Here is a 15,162-nt window from a genome sequence, read left to right on the forward strand (position 1 = left end):
AGATGTGACTATTTTAATAGATGGGAAGTAGAAATAGGTACAATATCTACTCATAAAAAATAAAAGTCGGAAAAAGCGAGAACATATCTCGTTTCCAATAAACTTGTAATTTCTTCAAGAATAAAAAAGAATGTAGAGTTACAAGATATAATAGAAATTTTAAGAATACTTTAGCTATATGTAATGTACTTTATATAAGCGATGATAGTACGTTTAAAATAATGTTGCTTTAGGCGATGATACCGTAAGCCCCTGATCTCAGATTCAGATGCATCAATAAAGTGACAGAGACAGTATGTATCATTCCTTTGCATACCTGTAGCATGGTGTTAAATCATTTGGGAAAAGTATATGCCGTCACACGATATCACCAGAACCCATTGGGAACGTTAGATAACAGTTCCTTTTAAAAGTTCCACGGGCCTTCGATCATCGCACCTCGCCGTATTCATTTTTTAACGTCCGCGAATATACAAGTATAGGATTTAACGCCATTCAGCCAGTCACTGTTCAGCCAACGCACAGTAAACATACGCGACGCGATCGCGAATCAACCTTCCCGCGTCCAATTCGAATTTCAAATCGCGAATTTAAAAATTCATACGTTCCATTTCCTGCCTCATTATCAATAGTATAAACATGCCTAAAAAGAAATAAAATATTAGCTGAAGGTTTTTAATTTATTTTAAATTTGTGAAAACAAACTGTGAAATAGTGCTGGTGACATTGCGGCTCGTATAGTGCTGACTGCATCTGTGATAGTCGTTGTGAAACTTTCCTTTTTTAAGGTGTTGTTAAACTTTTTTTAACAATTCGTTAAGTTTCGTGAAATTACATTTCGCGAAACGCTGTAACAGACAGTCTTTATGATAGGTCCATATATGAAGGTGAGTTATTATCTCGTTTATATTCATATTATACCTTATGTGTTATTTTATTAGTCAGACAGTTTTCATTATGACGTAGTCATTATAAATATTCTTAGGTTTTGGGAGCAAAAAACCAGGTCAAAGACTTGTCGTCCAGTAAATGTCATCAATGTCTTTATCTATGTAAAGACTTATATATAAATACTGATTGGTGTAAATAAAAATGCCAATAAAGTTCTTGTAAAAAAAAAAATCTAACCTATCTTTTCAAGCATGACCAAAATACACTGAATTTCAGACCAAGACACACTGAATTGCGTGATGGTAGAGTCATCTTTAACTACTACAGAATATTTTAATAGTACCTATGAAATTATATGATAGGTCGTTTTAATAGACATACTTTTTGGATATGTAGATATGAGAGGAAGGTTTGGTATAATCCTGGTAGAGTCATGATTTAATTTGCTTTAACAGTTTTTATTTTAGGTTAGTACTTTAATATAGTTGCTGTTTTACTTTAAAGGTATTGGTGTTAGGTTCATAAAGTTTTAAATTATGGCTAATCTTAATCCAGCGAGAGTGTTAATAGCGGTGACAGTTTATATCAATGCAATCGTATCGATGGAAAATGTATGATATACATGTTTAAGTATATATCAAACAACTTTCAATCAATATATTTGTAAGAAAAAACTATATGAATCTGCTGGTTCAGGTCTAGAGAGGTAGGAAGTTATTCTTAGGTCGTCGCTAGGTGCCATATTATCGGAAAATCCATAATGCAAAGCGTTTTAGTGTTTCAGTACGCGCTCCAAGGCTGCTTCTACGTACATCCTTAATGCGTCTCGAATAATGGGTTCAATAAACTTTAATACTGCCAAATTAGCACAATTCCATCTAAGGCCACATTCTCACAATTTCACGTCTTGTAAAATTAACCAAACTGTGTACTAGATTTGACGGGTTTTTATAAAATACTAGCTGTACCCTGCCACGCTTCGCTATGGCACATTGTGATTGAATGGTTGAGAAAAATAGATAAAAACAATCCATTATATATCATGCTAAAATTTCAGCTCGATCGGTGTAGAACTTTTGTGTTTTTGAAGTGTACACAAACCAACATTACATTTTTATATACATAGATCAGCTGTTAAAATAACTATTATAACTAAAATAACTATATAAAATATTCTTTATTGTTATAAGTATGCAATGAGAAGATCTTCGGGTCATAGTGCTAATAACTGTTGTCTTTTAAGAAGAAGATTCCCGGCAAAGCCAATTGGAGAATATATAATTTCTGCAAATTCTCTTGCCTGGTGTAGTGAGAAGCTTCAGCCGTGGCTTGTTACCAGCATAGCGAAAATGACAAGCTGCTGCCAAGCGATTTATCTGTGCTGATGCTGTGTAGAAATCGATTAGGAGTATAGGTTTCAACATAACTGCCATACCCCTTACAGGTAAGCCCGCTATCATCCTAGACCCGCTATATAATGAATTAGTATCAAGTAATCGTAATATTGACATTTTTAACGAAAGGATAAATATTTTCAAAATCAAATTATTAAGCACTACTACACATAATCTTTAGGGAAATTATATATATATATATATAATTTTTTAAGTGTTTCTTTTTTGCTTCAACTTTAATTTTATCTTTACTTTTTGTTTAATCTAATTCCAAGTTGTGTACACATACTTTGGGTTGTAGCTTAGAACAAAACTTGTTATTACTTATATTTAGATCTACTTTTAGTTATTACCTGTTTTGTGTACCTAATAATAATATGCAATAAACATCATTTACCACAAATACGAATAGCATGGCAAAGAGACATTTTTCTCTCCGGGGAAAGGATAACACTTTATCTTCTCCCATAGATTTATCAACTCTCAGAGCATTTGCGCACCAGTGGAAAATATATCAAAATAATATACGTGTAAACGAGGGTAAACTTTTCCTATTTCCTATTGGCGTACTTTGGCAGGTGGACACGTTAATTTTATCCCTTGTCAGGGAATATAATTTTTGTCTCCTACCTCCTATTTATGTCTGCAATATCAAGTAAGACTTCATAGTTTCTTATTAATTCTTAGTCACTCCTTTGAAAATACTGTATAAATTAAGTTTATTTGTTGGTTAAAAATCGACTCCAAATACGTATACAATATTGACGCTTGACAAGGTTTCGACAATCATTACCACCATTGTTTTACAACGACATTCGCAATATAATTATCGACGCTCGGTAAACCTTGTGGTTTTTATATTTTTCTCGTTGCTGACCTAAAACGTGAATGCGAAATAAATAATTTAACATAATTTGAAGGCCACACAAGATGAGGTGAAAATTCTAAATTTACCTACCTAGATTCTAGATTTGCGCGTTCGCATAGGTAATATTTCTATTAAAGATCTATTAAAGATAATTAAAAAAGCGGTTATATTAATTAAATTAAAGTAATCCAGGTTTGCCATTACGGCCTTGCTAATAAATCAGATCAGATAGAAAAATCTGAATTCGGCTAAGTTGTTACAGTGACAAACTTATATTTTACATACGTTTGCTTAGTACAGTCTATAAAACAAATGTAAGTTTGTGTCCTAAAATTCCCCACGAGTTCAATACGTACCTAGTTAGTCAGGTAGTCGATTTATTATAATATAATATATATTTCTAATCCGACAAAAAATGATGTAAAAAAAATACTTGGTTACTTTTTGTGTTAAGTATTAAAGCCATCTTTTAAAAGTAAATTAGAAGGAATAGTTAGTTTGTTCAATCCGCATTCAAAAACATAAACTCATCTTCCGAACTCTTAAAAACACGTGATTCTCACGTGTTTTTCTGCCAGTGACGAACGCATAGTAATATAAATACCAACGTTAGTAGGTAGGTACATAGGATAAAATGTGGCGCTACTTTGAAACAAAATAGAATCTCTTATCCGATACAAGGTAATTATCATTGCGAACTAATTAGATAGGAGTTTTATCGCAATGAACTAAAATAAAATTAAGTTTATTATACTACCAGATGCTTACAACTTCGCCTGCGTAGAGTTTGTGATATGAACACGGTGCCTATGTCCGTCTCCAAAAAGCAGTCCATAGGCAAAGCAAATATTAAATTAAGAAATACCAACGTTCACTAATCTGTCTGGAAGAAAATCTTAAACATTATGACATTTCATACAATTTTAACACGTTTGGGGTTAGTATTTTCGAAGTCAAGTCAAGTTTCGAAGTCTGTTAAACAAAATTTTAACCAAAAGCTCAAATACCGAGTTTCATGAATATAACTTGAAAAATTACCCTCGTGTAAAAGGGGGTAATTTTAGGGTAGCTTTAGGGGTAGAATTTGTAGAAATCCTTTCTTAGTGCATACACCCAAATTTCTTTCAAGTTATAGGTCAAAAGTCCAGAAAGCTTAATAAATAAAATGATTAAAATATATATTAAGACGACCTCCCTACCAGCCTAGGCCAGGTATTAAGTCAGAGGAGGTTCGATTCCCAGCATAAACATTTTGGGAATTTATAATTTCAATTTTCTCTGGTTTGGTCTAGTTGGAGGCTTCGGCCATGGCTAGTTACCAACCTACCGACAAATACGTGACGCTAAGTTTAAATTTCGCGACATCTTACCGGAACGTTTAATTAATTTAACGTTCCGGTAAGATGTCGCGTAGAAATCGATTAGGGGTATGGGTTAAATATAACATAACAGGTTAGCCCGCTACCATCTAAGACTGCATCATCACTTACCACCACGTGAGTTTGCAAGGCTAACTTGTAGTGGTATAAAAAATATATTAAAAAATTCAGTTTTAATCTAGTATTGTCAATCTTAAGTAGGTAGGTAGTTAGTTTTAGCACTTTATGCCCACTATCTTATTTACTTGTTAGCTGAAAGCGTGTCATAATATTACTAAAAGTAGGTACTGTTATTAATAATAATTTATGATATTATGTTGTTAAGTAAAGTGATATTTATAGTTGACGATTATAATATGTATAAAGATATCAGTTACTGGGCTCACTTAATTAAAAAATATTTTCAAAGTCAACCATCGAACTCTCATCGGGGCTTATCGAATTAATAAATATTTTGCTTCAAAGAAAACCGACCGATTCGCAAAATCACTTTGCTTGTTGCAAAAACCAAATATGCATATATACCAACTGGTTTTCGGACTGCTTATCAGATTTCGCAAAGCGATACTTACATTAGTATCGGTTCCCGAAATCTGACCCACAAACCTGGAAAACTAAAAAAAAAACCTTACAAAGAAAATGCAAATTATTGAGATGAAAAGAAACTTTCTTTAAAATATGAGTCACTGTATGGAGATGCTCTACATCTATTGATCCTGAGGAATCCCGCAACATAATGATAAAATAATTAAGATATTACATTTTTTCTACGCTGTGAATTAAAAGCGTGGATAAGACTATATTCGTTTGAAAATATTTCGAAAATTGATAAAAAACGTCTATTTTGACAATCCAATAAAAAATTATATATATAATAATAAAAAGAATTGTTTACCTACCCAAACATATTAACTTCTTAACGCGACTTAAATAATTTAACTTCATAACTTGGACGCAACTTCCGCTTACTCAATTGTTGGTTATAAAAAAAATAAGTTATTACTGGTGGAATCAGATTTAAATTCGATAAAAATTTTCTTCATAATTCTTCATAATTTTCTGCTACTAAATGGTCGATACTTTATTGGTTTATAAATATTATACTGAAGCTGTAGTTTGTTTGTTTGTTTACTTTAACGCGATGATCTCAGGGAACCGTAGTCCAATTTGAAAATTAATTCAGTGTTGGATATCGAGGAAGGCCATATGCTATATTATATCACGCTTAAACCAACAAGCAGAAAGTGGAAAAAGAAGTAGAATGTTTCAAAATAGGGGTTTGGGAGCGCACTTTTGTCATTAAATAGCGCTCTTTTGATTCCATTCCATAGTTAACCTAAACGGAATCGAATAAGTAAAGTTAGGTAGAAAATCTTCTATACGAAACCCCGGATTTAGTTTTTTTCTTTGGTCAGTAGCTAAAAACATCAGGTTCTCAAAAGTATCGATCAATTTATGCCTCACCTTGAGGACCTGTTCCATCGGTTTATTAACACGGGCCTAAGAGAACCGTAAATCCATGTCAACTTGTCTAATACACTCAGAATAATGAACTAGCACATAATAATAATTTCTAAATTACCTGAGAATCGGGATCCATTATTAGCAGTAACCTACGTCCACCAACACATACTTATTGGATAGTTCTAAGCTCTTTCGTAGTAGAGAGTTCTGTGGGCTCGTCAATGAAACGCAAATTAGGATGACGATGATATCATTATTACATAATTACCATAAATTTCCGCACGCTATATAGGAGTCTCGCGTTGTTTTCCGTTAGGTATGAGTTACCCTAATAAAGCAATTAAAATAGAAAACATACGTATATAATACTGTACCAAGTGTAGAAATCTGCTCGTCCAGTCGCGGCTAAATTAATATCAATCTGGATCGCTGTAAACAGTGTTCATTACACAAATACAATACGTAGGTATTTTTATACCTAATTTAGGATAGTCTCCCAAGGTTATAACAATTGAAAACAACAAACATAGCGTATCAGTTGCGGTTCACTATCATATGCGATTGAGAGAAACCAGTTTTTTTGTATAAATGGTATGAGATTTAAGTTACTGGCTCATATATTTTTTTTGATTATAACAAAAAATTGTTACTTAGTTACTTTTTTTTTTTATTTCTATTGGTCAACTTTAGAGTAAAACAATTAACGACAACTAGGTCACTCACCTCATCTCAAACCACACAGAGGACAAGGTATAGATTAAAGATATTAATTTTAAAAACCATTTTTTTTCAATTTAATTTGCAATCACAACCCTACCAGTAGTCAGTACACAACATAACAAGTTTATGATTAAAACTTATACATAGATGACATACCCCACGCTGAACATTCTCACTGATACAGGTATTTTACAACAAAATTCTTTAAGGTTGCCCTTACATATTTAATGTTATTAGTGTTAACTTAACCGCTACAGTATAGAAAACGACGTAAAACGCAATAATTAATTTGTAAAAAAGTTTCCAGGTTTCTACTGTAACTGGTACTTACTGTTCCGTTGCAAAACCATGGTGTTGCAAACCCTTGTAGTCAAATAAAACATAAACAAAATAAGAATGTTTCATAATAATAGTTTCTCATCACGTGTATAGGTTTTAGATACTCGTAGCTTTGTCCTTCATAAATTATTTTTTTTGCCAAAACAATTGATTTAATAAATTATATTTTTTGCCAAAACCATGATTATTACGTGTTGATGAATGCAAACCATTACGTGTCCATTTAAAAAGCACTTGACTATATTTTTAAAATTGCAGGGTATCTGAGATCTCTACATAATGACAGTATTTTAAACGCCTCACGGGACATAATTCTCATGTATTCACGAATAATAATAGTTACTCATCACGTTTATTATAGTGTTTGTATTATAAACTATTAGTATAGCTATATTTTTTAATAAACCTTTTAATTATAACTTTAGTTTTCTAATAAAAATGAGCTATACTTTTTTTATAGACCCGAGCATTTTAATGTATTTAATTAAGATTAAACTCTACAAATTGATCGTATAGCACGGTAAACACAATTACCGGGTATATGGCTTTTATTAGTAAGATCATTAAAGTGGGAGCAGACTATTTGAAAGAAACTCTATAGAATCATCTCTAAGTAAAACTTCACGGTAAAGGTTGTGGTGCGTTAAAAGATCATTGACCACCGAGGTTTTACCACCATCAAAAAAAATCTGTAAATTTGCTTTTAGCGATAAGGCTACCTATTTATTGCACCTGCGTAATATTTGTTGATTTTAGAACTTGTTATCGTTCTGTTTTGTTTTGGTGTACAATAAAGTGTAGGTACTTTATTTTTTCATTTTATTTTATTTATTTCAATATTGTTAACATTTTGTTATAGAATTATTAGTCTTATTTAGAACAAGGTTTGCCAAAATAAACGACGCGATGCGATGTGATGATTAAGTGATCTATAAAATGCTTTGTACAACTATATTCATCATCGTATGCCTCAAGATATCCCACCACAGGCTTTCTATGTCATATAATAGAGGGAGAGAAGAATGTTCTAAATAAGACTTAACATTTTCAGAAATCGTAAGGCAATGGATTGTGGAATGGAATTATTGAGTGTTATCAACATTAAACATAGGTTTATATACAAAATAACAGGCATGATGCAATTATTCGTTACGTATTAAGTTATTTACGTGTATAGTTGTATGAATCCCCCAGAATTCGCAGTGAGACAATTAAAGCTCTTTTTACGTTACACGTTTTATAACTTACACATAATATAGTGATGTAATATCTATTAATGTTTTATAGAAGTCGTCAATGTCAACAATGTAGTTAAAGTGGGAACTCAGGGTGAAATCACATTTGTCAGCATCAATTCGCACTCTATCGATTAAAAAAAGCTATTTTCAATGAAGATTGGTCAGTTCCGCATGGATTCAACATTAACATTTTTACGTTTAAAATGCGTTGTAAAGTACTTAGTTGGATGCTTAAAAAGTAAACTAATGAGAAAGCTTGCTTACAAGCGTTTTAACTAAGCTAATTAAAACTAATAAGTTAGTACGTGTGGCCAAAATCGTCCAGCTGGATGCGAACTGGTGCTTACAAATGTGATCCTACCCTTAGGCGTCATTGTCAAACACGTGCTAAGTTGCAATCGGCTATCAGGCCCACCGTAAAAGACTCTGTTTTACATCTCATTAAACCCTAATACATAAAGTCATATTGAATTTTGATTAACAATCCAAAATGATTCTTAGATTTTTCGTTATAAGCTTGCTTTTTGTAATACGTATGATTTTATTGTAAAACGTGTGCTGTTTAAGAAGATAAGAACTATGATAACTTAATCATAGAGTTATTCGCTTTCAAATTATAATTGATTGAAAATACTGTCATTTTAATACTGCGTGTTGAACTGATGTTAGATAAGGGGACTTAAATTATATTTATTTAGTGAAACATACTTAGTAATAAAATAAATGAATGACGATTTAAATAAAAAATGCTAAATATGAATGGTACCCACATAGAATGCAAAGAATGTAATTATCGTAGCTTCATTACCCAACTGATATATAAGAGTAAAACGTCATCGTTTCAAACCACATATTTTCAGCTGCTTTTGTGATCACTTAATCTTATAACTTTATTATTAATCATACATCAATGAAATAATGTAATCCTGAGAGCAATAATGTCGGATAAAGAAATAAACGTGGTATAATGTTATATCGGTAGGGAAACCAGAGAAAATTCACAAATCATCGAATACGGGACCTCCCAATTACGCAAGCTCGTCAAAAAGAAGTTAGTCGGTTCGTCAGGCATAAAATCTATGAACACCAACATTGTTGTATTTAATGGTTCCAAAGACGATCAGTAAAGTCATATCTTGATTGTCCATTGACTCATATCCTGACTGTTCCTGATTGTCGTGCAGTGGTCCTTTCATTGCTCCTGGTATCTTGAAAACAATGTGATTGACTTGAACTAAGTGATTTATGTTGCGTTATCACTGTCTGAGTAACAAAACAATAATATGAGGATAAATAAAGACCAGTAGAGATATAGGAGGGTCAGATATGTAATTATTATTTATAGTCACTAGGTTATATACGTATTTACGTACTCTACTTATAAATTAAATTAAAAAAAAATTTACAACCAAAACCTATTTTACTTTCTCTATAGCAATCACTTTAGTGGCAAGATATAATGATTTGAAAATAGGTATTGGCTCGCGAAGATTTTTATAAAAATAATTTAAAAGATTTCATTCGTTAAAAAAAAATTCATTATTGGTTTTTGGAAAACTTTTCTCCTTTCACTTTAAATATCATTTTTTGTGTTTTGAGATGCTTAAAAAATGGACAGATGCTAGTAATACCATAACACTATTTGAATACGACCTAGAATGCTGAATAATGGTAAACTTGCACCCGAAATAGAAGACTATCGATCTATTCAGAAACAATCGATACTTAGAGCTCATAACTATCGTCTTTTATATGAGTTTAGTTTTACAAAATTTGTTATTTTTGAATAATAAATAATAAACTTTATAATTTACTGTAACTGAACGTCTTACTACCATTTGGACGATTTTATAATGATGAAAGCTATGGCGTAGTCTATACGGTAGGTACACACAGATGAGCGAATTTGTTTCCGACTTTAAAAGATTAGCAAACCTTATGCAATAGAAAATATTATGTTCGACGCGTTTCACTTCTTTTTCTTACATTTCCTTCCGGTATCTCTTCAACGCCATCTTTCTAAGCAATCATGTATGCTGGTCAATCGAAATCTTTGCTACTTTCAATGTATACATTGTCCATAACTTTTAACTTAGCTTCAAAAATCAAACATATAGCAAGTCGACAGAAATACGAAATTCATAAGTTAAATTCACTATTTCAAACAAGATTGTCTTTATTCATAAAGTCTATTTTTTCATTCCTTTTTTACCAGTCTAAATTTTATAGAATGACTTTAAATTTATTTTATGGTTACTAAAACCTTAATATTTTCTTGCATTTCTTATTACACTAGTGGGATAGGGGAACAGCTGTTGACCTTTTTACCAATACCCTCATTGACAAATTGTTAAAACAAGGTTATTATGCACGCTCGGCTCCTTAAAGTTATTACCGCATTTAGTACCAATAATTTAACTGCTGTTTGTTAACAGTGTTTACATAAGATGAAAAGGATTCAGCTTTCTCCGAGCCTCGCAAACTTTCTTAAGCATGTCACACTTTTAGTTAATCTAAATGCGAGTAGTAGACGGTGCGTTTCTATTGTTTTTACACCTCTTAGTGATAATATACATTTTGAAGACCTCCCTGGTGCAACGGTAAACGCTGTGAATTTAAGTAGGAGGCAATATGGGAATTTATATTTTCTGAATTTTCTCTGGGCTGGTCTGGTAGTAGGCTTTGGCCGTGGCTAGTAACCTACCGACAAAGACGTGGCGCTAAGCGATTTAGTGTTACGGTACGATGTTGCGTATAAACCGATTGGGGGTATGACTACCATACTCCCTAACAGGTTAGCCCGCAACCATCTTAGACTGAATCATCACTTACCACCAGGTAAGATTGCAGTCAAGGGCTGACTTGTAGTGGAATAAATAAAATAAAAATATATACAGACCGTAGTAGGAGTCTAAATAACAATTACTTAGTCCTGACAACGTAGAACAGTTGATAGCATTAGCTATCATAGTCTACCCAAATCGGTTGGATGACCGACTTTAGAAGTCCGTAATCGACCTTCACCTTTCCGTTTCTCGAAGGGCATATTAAGTCGTCAGTTCAATTCATTATCAGTATCACTATAACCCCTAGTTTAGCAAATTAAGAATCTCAATTTTGATGGAAAGTAAATCAATCAAATTTGTATTGAATTACGAAATTTACATTTTATGGTCCTCTATATAAAAATACAGATTTACGCTGACGTGTATGTGACGTTATTATTATAACTTAATCTAAGGTTAAAGATAAGATTGTTAAAGACAGACTTAGTTCACAATCGTAGTCTTATTCAATTATGTATAGAATCACGGCAACATCAAAGCAAATTGAACTTAATCGTACTCATTTTAGAGTCAATTATTCTGTAATTCTGTTTTATATTTTACAACATTGCTGTAGAATTGTAGTCGAATATGAACGTTAAAACTATGCTCTTAAATTTCATTTTACTCTAACCTGCAGAGTAAAGATAGTTAAAACTAAACTTCGATTAGGAGCGTACAAATCTTACACTAAAGGGTACAGCATTAGTAAGCAACTATAGGTAAGGACAGTAGTGGTAGAGAAATTATGCAATCAGAACACAGTTGTATTTAGTTGCTTATTCAGTTGGTCACTTATGTAAGCGAGTTAGGAATACAATTCCAATTCTAAATGACTAGCACAGTAACAAGTCAAAGCAACTGAGACGATTAATGCAAATTCAGCTATGCCTATCGATTTCTAAAGCATTGTGGGTTTTACCAAGAAAATGTAGGCTCCGCGTAAAATAAAGCATCTCACAAGATAATACTTATTTTTTGCTTGTTTTCTTTTCGCACTGGCAAATTTCGAAATTTCGTATTTACATCGTAAATGGTATCAGAAGGTGAGATACGCAGGCTTAAATGGGAATTTATTTACTTTCGTATTAACAGATACGGAGAATATAAAAAATAAAGTTTTGTTTTTTGTATGTGAGTCATTGATATTGTTACTTGTAAACCCAACCAGTTTTTAGTGACAGGGTAAAAGGTAGGGTTTTCCGCTTTATGATCTATTTCTTCTATGACTGCATATGGTTGTGCTGTGTCTCTCGAACATGATTTTACCGTAGAACTACTAAATGGAAATAAAGCTATATTTATTACCAAAGCAAAGATGCATTTCACATAATGTATGTTTAGATGAGTCTACAATTTAAGGCTCAAGGTCACTTAGCTGGAGATGGTTAGAATCCATAGAAGATCCAGAGTAACCGACATAGCTGAAAGAGTCGCGAAGCTACGGAAGTCAAAACTGTAAAATTTCGACCCTCAAAATTAACATTGAACAATTATTATCTTATCCCAAAGGTTATTTTCTTTTTAGCAGACCTTGGGTCAGGCCCAAAGGTCATAAATTTATATCGGTGCAAAAACTATTCAGTGAGGAAAGATGTCACAATTGTCATGTTAAATTTAGACGGCGAGACATCATTTTCAAATTCATAATGCATTGTTCACACTTGTTGCGAACACTTCATGAATAAACGTAAGGTCTTTGTCACTTGGTTCTTGAAATAATAAAGTTTTGAAGACTGTCCGAACTGTGTGTTCCTAATGATTTATACTTTATGTATAGCACAGTTCATTAGGAAGACACAGTATAGTTTCAGTTGTGAAGAAAAAAATTGACACTATGATGCTTGCTCACAAAAAAAATTGTGACGCCAAACAAATTGATTACGTAGTACGTAATCTAGTATACAATTGATGATTTTTAGTGACAATCTTTTTCCATCAAATTCCACAGACTAGAAAAATGATGTTTTGGTTAGAAATGTGGGATTTGTCGGCTTAGATTATTAGAAGTGCATTCTGCCTTCCGAATTCATAGAACTATAAATAGGCAAATTAACGTTTTAAAACTGCTAAAGTACTTAAATTATTTGAGTGACGGAAGATTAGTGAAAAAATTCATTAGCAGAATAAATCAGATAAGTATCAGCAAATACAAACAGCTTTACTCTATTTGTTAAACGAGTTTTTTGTTTGAAATTTATATCATAATTAATATTGATGACAAATTCAATAAGATGGACAGGTCCGTTACGAAAGCTACTGTATTTTTTGTACTGATTCACAAAAGACATTCAAAAGTAGAACGTCATAGGTTAAATGGCTCATCCTGTACATCAAAACTCAAGCCTAAGTTGTCCCCAAAAAATTACCGGTTTTTTGAATGGACCGCTTTGTTAATATCTGCAAATTTGCGGTGAATGAACGGCGGGCCAACGTTCTGGTTCCCGTACTGCGAAATGATTTCACGTGCACACGGAAATATAGTCATTTAGGTTGACTATCAAATTTGTTTACACATTATTAGAGCTATTTCCTTGATTAGGTACCACTTTAATACGGTTAATAGGTATGATGGGTACTCTTTTAAATTCGGACTAACCTAAGACTTCACAACATTTCTTTTAAGAGTGATTATTGCTTACTAAGCAATTTTTACCATACCTTTCCTTCTAAATTCTTCTAAATTAATCTAAATTACTAACTAATGACAAATACTCTCCTTGTTCTTCTTCATCTTCTTGTCTATATATTGATTCTGGGTTAGGCCTACGTTTATACGTTTGCGTGAAGTCTTTTTGGGTCGCCTGGGTTATAACTGGTGAAATGGCTTTAACGTTCCTTTCGGAATAGTCCTAGTCCCACGAAATTAGTGTTAGCAAAGCCGGAAAATGCGGGCAAGTGCATAGTCAAGATTCCCTCTCAAAGCAATAATAAACAAATGTATTAAATTTCTGGAAAAAAAAAGAATCTCAAAGGATAAGACTTAAAATATAATAGAGAAAAAAAACATTTTTATTTTGGGTTTAAGAAGCAAAATAGTGTAGCCCTAAAGAAATATGATGCGTAATCCGAAAAGGATCTTTATCTCTGCTCTGATCTGTTATGCCAGTTAAATAACGTTGGGACAGTATAAACAGAGAACATGTGAAATACGATGGATAAACTTTTCTCACAACTACTAGGTAAATACACAAAACAATGTGCCTACATTGTGTACCATTTAATGCTGAACCACGCGAGGTCATAAAGTTATACAACTCTATTAGTTTGCGAAGACATCGTAAAGTAATCGATAAAGTTTACTTTTATTATGAAAACAAAGTTTAACTGTGGCCCAGATCGAATTGATGGCAAGCAATGCTATTAAAATGATTTGGTCGTAAAAAACTCCTTTCAGACATAAATAGAAAGAAGCACGTTCGTGTATCCGTTATGTCATTTCTGTGGTAATATCCTTTGGACGCCAGTTATGAATCGGATTGGATGGCCTTAATCGATTCCTCAGAATAGTGACTCATTATTTTCCAAAATTATAATAAAGTAGAGATACCAGTTTCACACAGGTGGCATATATCAACCTTCTGTGAGACATTTTGTGTATTAGTGAAAACTTTTATAAAATCCATTATACTTAATAGATCTTGTTTTCTTTAACCGATTTGTGTGTCTTTATGTATAATATGTGCTCTGTAAACCTACGCATGCGCATTATAGTATTTTATTAGAGGTTTGGTATTTAAGCTACATTATTTTTATTACTACGAACATTTAACGAAATAAATATTATCTTATTTATATACCTGTATTTTCTGTCCATAAACGACACGAATTTCTTCGATTACTTATCGAAGAAATTTCACACACGTCAATATTAGAATCAACATTCCTTTACAATTCATTGTATAGGTTAAACCACAAGAGTAAATAAGTCTTTAATAAACAATAGAGCGTTGAAAATTGAAGGCTGTAAAATTTGCAATGAAAAATGATTTTTTATAGTATTTGAATAACTATAAAATATTGCGTCTTATATATACAAGTTAT

The 15,162-nt window shown here is 32.4% G+C and overlaps 1 protein-coding gene across 2 annotated transcripts in view; it reads left to right on the top strand.

Moving 5' to 3' along the window:
- Positions 1–490: 490 nt before the first annotated feature.
- The window catches only part of LOC120629657 (G protein-activated inward rectifier potassium channel 3), a 49,135-nt gene continuing 34,463 nt past the window's right edge, over positions 491–15,162 (top strand). For both annotated transcript variants that reach the window (XM_039898652.1, XM_039898654.1), the window contains exon 1: positions 491–887. The gene's annotated coding sequence lies outside the window, so the exon portion shown is untranslated. The remainder of the gene's footprint in view (positions 888–15,162) is intronic.

The sequence above is a fragment of the Pararge aegeria genome, chromosome 14 (assembly GCF_905163445.1).
Source record: "Pararge aegeria chromosome 14, ilParAegt1.1, whole genome shotgun sequence".
Taxonomy (NCBI): Eukaryota; Metazoa; Arthropoda; class Insecta; order Lepidoptera; family Nymphalidae; genus Pararge; species Pararge aegeria.